The sequence below is a fragment of the Poromitra crassiceps genome (assembly GCF_964638095.1).
Source record: "Poromitra crassiceps genome assembly, chromosome: 5".
Lineage (NCBI taxonomy): Eukaryota > Metazoa > Chordata > Actinopteri > Beryciformes > Melamphaidae > Poromitra > Poromitra crassiceps.
In genome coordinates this window covers 65,323,225-65,329,224 of record NC_139642.1, presented here as the reverse complement: position 1 = coordinate 65,329,224, position 6,000 = coordinate 65,323,225, and positions in this window count along the sequence as shown.

Sequence of the window (6,000 nt, the reverse complement as noted above, 5' to 3'; positions counted from 1 at the left end):
AAAGAGGCTTATTTAAATAGGTTATATAATGCATCAACACTGTTTGAAAATAGATAAACAATGAAATGTATGAAACTGGTCACGTGTGCGTTTTTCAGCTATTTTACAATAGCTTGACTCACTCAATCAGAGCTGAGGACCGAATAAAGAACTTTTTCTCCTTTCTTCTCATCTCTGTTTAATGGTGCCTTCTTTGTCAGGTTGAGAGAACGTAATGCCAAAATCTGGCAATTTATTTTCATCTGCAAACTTACACACTTGGTTGAACATAGCACAATGTGACGTTAAGAACCACTCTTCATTTTCCACAAAAATACACCAACCAACATGACATGAACATCATTGAACCAATGCTGCTAAAAGCTGACATTTTATTGAAAATAAAGTGCTGCTTGATGGAATATAGTATATGTGTGCCGAATTACAGAAGGCCCTATAGACCTTATTCGATTGACGTCACTCACGTACGGGCACGCCCACCGCCACCATATTGTTGACATAGCGCTGCAGCTTTAAGTGACAACCTGTGAGAGCAGCGTTTATAGGAAGCTAGCCGCCGTTAGCGTTACCTGTATCGTTCCAATTATGTTCGGATGGTGACCTGCGTTACGCATGGCTGTAGTAATGACAGCAATAAAGTCCCCGTGGTTTGTTTCTATCTCTACTGTCCACAGACGTGAAGGGAGCGAGACGGAGGATACGTCAGCAGCACAGGAGAGGTGTGGATAGTTAAGAGAGACAGGTGAAACTTTCTGACAGCTACTCACAGCAAAGTCTGTTCACCTCGTTTTTTCTTTTGTTTATTAGTACAAGCATTAACGGCAGCATACAAACAACAACTCTGTTTTTTTTTTTGCTGTCATCACTATCGCTATTTTGTAATGGAACAGAAACGACAATAAGGCCGTTACTATAGTTGTCAGCTGCAGGACGGTATGTCAACAATATGGCGCTGTCCGGGGTTAGCGAATAAGGTCTATAGTCTTACCCCAAATCATGTTCTATCAGGTGTATGCATTTGCCAATATGCAGTGCAGCATTCAACTCCTAGATTTTTGAATGGAATTTGGCCAGACCTGCTCTCTATAATGAGTACTAATGCATTCCACCCCCACCCCCACCTAGCTCCCTGAGTCCAAGCTGAGCCACACTGAGCTATTCAAGCCCCCTTCAGACCACTGCTGCTTCAGGTACACCCACGGGTGGCTTAGGACCCCCTGCTGCTCTGTCATTAAACAGCCTCATCCCACGCACACACACACACGCACACACACACACACACACACACACGCGCACACGCACACACGCACGCACGCACGCACGCACACACACACACACACACACACACACACACACACACACACACACACACACACACACACACACATTTCCCTCTTTTCACCCGGGCTGAAAGAGTCCCCTGCGGCAAAAAATGCATAGTGAGGTAGTTCTATAGTCGCCACGAATACGCATGTGACTCAAGAATCCCACACAAACATGCACAGACACACACACACAGACACACACACACACACACACACACACACACACACATGCTTTGGAGGCGCCGTGAAATTTGTCCTCCGCGTTTGACCCATCCTGGCTCGTCCTCCTCGATGGTTCAGCCCAGGAGCTATGAGATAGCCCACCTGGGCATAGGCACTGAGGACATGGGAGGAACACACCCACAGCGTCCCATGCGGGAATCGAAACCCAGGACCTTCTAGACAGTGCTACCACTGCGCCACCATGCCAGAGGGAGGGAGCCCCATGTACCACCATTGGTACCCGTATGTACCACATGTTGAGAACCACTGCTCTATAGCCCCTAACCCTAACCTTAACCCTAACCCTAACCCTAACCTTAAAGTCCACATGATATTGGTCTATGAGGCCATTTACACCTGGCGCTAACATGCGTTTTCTGTGATCAGATTGCAATCAGATTGCAGAAATGGTTGTCCTCTCAATCCGCATACAGTTGCTGTATCCAGATTGAGAGGACACATTGCATTTACACTTGTGTTCAATGTGTACACAATGCATCCCTGACTACCTCCAGAGGTGGTTTGGCCGATCAGATTGCAATCCTTCTTCAATGCGTTTTGGGGGTGTTTACACCTGGCATTTCAAGTGATAACACACAATCTGATTGCAATCTGATCACAGAAAATGCATGTTAGCGCCAGGTGTAAATGGCCTCTATGTCGTATTCCAACTGAAAACAAACATTGCTTTGACTGAAACAGGGTAGAGAGGCGGGACATAATGTGTGGTGTGGAGGAGTTTGATTTGACCGTTGGAAAGAGCGCGTGTCACACACACACACACACGCACGCACACAGACACACACACACACACACACACACACACACACACACAAACACACACATACACACACACACACACGCACGCGCGCGCACGCACACACACACACACACACACACACACACACACACACACACACACACACACACACACACACACACACACATCCTGCCCCTGCCCTAAAGCCTATATCCCCAGGAAGAAGAGAAGTCCAAACTGCACATTGATTTGTTGTTGCTTCCCCTTCAGTGCATGTTTTAATTGTGTTGCTGTGTGTGTGTGTGTGTGTGTGTGTGTGTGCGTGCGTGCGTGCGTGTGTGTGTGTGTGTGTGTGTTGTGTGTGTGTGTGTGTGTGTGTGTGTGTGTGTGTGTGCATTCCTTTCATTCAGAGAGATAAGACTGGCCTCCAAACATTCCTCCCCGCCCGCCCCCCCCTGCTCTTCGTTAACCCGGCTTGAAATCCATCCATGTGGTTCTTTCTACAGCTCCTCTCTTCATTCACTCTCTCTGCTTCAGCCTCCTCCAGCCGCTATAAGCTCTTTATGCACTCAATGATGCTCTCACACTTATACTGTCTCTGGTCCTGCAGGCAGGTGCACCACACTAAACCATTGTACAGTCTTTACCAATAATCTGCGACCGCAGGATATATGCCTCCGCTAGCGAGCAGTTGACATCCATGTCTGGCCAGACTTTGACGTTTGAGCCAAATGTGAAGAAATTCCGTGAAGGCGTGACTGAGATATGGCTTTACAGAGCTTGAAAATGGCGCTCGTGAGGTCACCATGACCTTTACCTTTGGCCACCAAAATGTAATCAGTTCATCCTTGAGTCCAAGTGGACGTTTGAGGCAAATTTGATGAAATTCCATCAAGGCGTTCCTGAGATGTCGCGTTAACGAACATCAGATGGACGTACGGACGGACGGACGGAAATCACTCAGTCAGATCAGCAGGTAAATGAAATCACTCAGTCAGATCAGCAGGTAAATGAAATCACTCAGTCAGATCAGCAGGTAAATGAAATCACTCAGTCAGATCAGCAGGTAAATGAAATCACTCAGTCAGATCAGCAGGTAAATTAAATCACTCAGTCAGATCAGCAGGTAAATGAAATCACTCAGTCAGATCAGCAGGTAAATGAAATCACTCAGTCAGATCAGCAGGTAAATGAAATCACTTAGTCAGATCAGCAGGTAAATTAAATCACTCAGTCAGATCAGCAGGTAAATTAAATCACTCAGTCAGATCAGCAGGTAAATGAAATCACTCAGTCAGATCAGCAGGTAAATTAAATCACTTAGTCAGATCAGCAGGTAAATTAAATCACTCAGTCAGATCAGCAGGTAAATTAAATCACTCAGTCAGATCAGCAGGTAAATTAAATCACTCAGTCAGATCAGCAGGTAAATTAAATCACTCAGTCAGATCAGCAGGTAAATGAAATCACTCAGTCAGATCAGCAGGTAAATGAAATCACTTAGTCAGATCAGCAGGTAAATGAAATCACTTAGTCAGATCAGCAGGTAAATTAAATCACTCAGTCAGATCAGCAGGTAAATTAAATCACTCAGTCAGATCAGCAGGTAAATGAAATCACTCAGTCAGATCAGCAGGTAAATGAAATCACTTAGTCAGATCAGCAGGTAAATTAAATCACTCAGTCAGATCAGCAGGTAAATTAAATCACTCAGTCAGATCAGCAGGTAAATTAAATCACTCAGTCAGATCAGCAGGTAAATTAAATCACTCAGTCAGATCAGCAGGTAAATGAAATCACTCCCACAAAACATTATTCTGGTGGTGTGTTTGTGTCAGCAGGGCCGTGGGGGGAAACCATCACTAGCAGAAGGTGCTGCAGCTCTACAAGAAGCCCCTCTTGGTGCATCTCCAGGTCAACATAGCGTGTTCAAATAACATCTACCAGGCCTCTGTGTCCGATGTCTGCCTGAGCTGGGCTAGCAGCTAAATGCTAACTGTGCTAGCTGCCAGGGAAAAACAGGAGGATTTCCCCCATGCTGACCCATTGAGGCCATTTACACCTGGCACTATGTTTTCTGTGATCAGATTGCAATCGGATAGTGCTTGACCACATTAGCCTGATTTCATTTACACCTGGTGACGTTAGCATGCGTTTTGGGTGGTCAGATTGCAATCTGATTGCAATCTGATCACCCATTTAATAGGCTATCAGAAAATAACTTTTGATACTCAAGATACTTTGTCATTTACTCAAGTATAATTATAGGTGAGTTAACTTCTACCAAAGTCATTTTCTGGTAAGATACATATTAGGACCATATCTTACGCCCAGTGCCAGTGCAAGAGCAAGCATTATGTTTGCTAGTTTCTAGCACTCAAAAATCTTCCTTTTATCTTTTAATGATCATTAGATCACTGAAACACGTCCTTTGATGTACTGACCCAGTGGTAATTAAAGGGTTAAAAAAATGAGATTTTGAGTGCTAGAAACTAGCAAAGATAATGCCCTTGCACTTGCCCTTGTGCTTGGGCGTAAGATGGCCCCTGTACTTTTAGTGTGGCTTTCAGGTACTTCATCCACCACTGGTTGTTGTGATGTAGCATACCGTTTGTGGCTGTACTGTGTGTTGTGTTGTTGTTTTGTATTGAATGTAATACTGTCTTGGTTTTAATTGTATTGTTTGTATTGTATAGCTATAGCCTATTGTTTTTAATATCTTCCTGCCTAGGGCTGGCCGATAAAACGATGTTGAAAAGTTTCACGAAAAAAAACGGCCACGATAACGATGATAAATTTATGAGCTGTAATTTCGATAAAATATTTTCAGTGTTGCGTTCAAAACCCCTCAGAAACATGACCGCAGCTTAGCACAGCAATGCTTATTGTGAATAACGTGTCGTTTTTTGGGGGTATTTGAAGGCAACACTGAGTGGAACCAATGGCATCAATGGAAAATAAACCATGTGATGCACTCGTTTGCGGAAGAATCCCTTCTGCTCAGAGCCTCGCAGTCGGCTGGCTGCTCTTACTAACCAGTTAGAGCCTGGCCCGGCAAAACAAGAGTAACATAAACAGATGGAATTAAAATATGTCAGGCCGTGGATTTGTACACGGGAGATAAAGCTGCAGCAGACAGTAGTTCTGGTTATGGGTAGCGGTAGCTGGCTGTCATGAATGGTATCAAATTAGCATCTACATCGCGTTAGCTAACGCTAACGTTAGCTTACGCGCTAACGTTAATATCTTCATACTTGACAATCTTGCTAATAGGGATGTTCATCAGTTGTCGAAAATCGATAATTGATCATTAAGGATTGGAATCGATCCTGTGGAATTTGGATCGATTTTGTTATTATTATTATTATTATTATTTTTTTTTTTTGCGGACTAGGTTTGGGTGGAATTCGTTCCTCCTCGCCCCACTCCATTGCACAGCCGACTAACGTGAGGTGGAGCTTCATATAGTCTCTAGTTTTCTGGCTGGGCACGGGCCTTTGTGCCAACAAAACTGTTTTAAACATGGGGAATTCACACCGGCATGCGCCGGGGACAGCAGTGTTGGAGAGGAGACACATTGAAATAAAGAGTTCATTGAGGAGAACACGTTGTCTTTTGTATTTTCTGCCATAGGCATTCATTTTGTAATATATATATATATATATATATATTAACACGTTCACTGCCATTGGC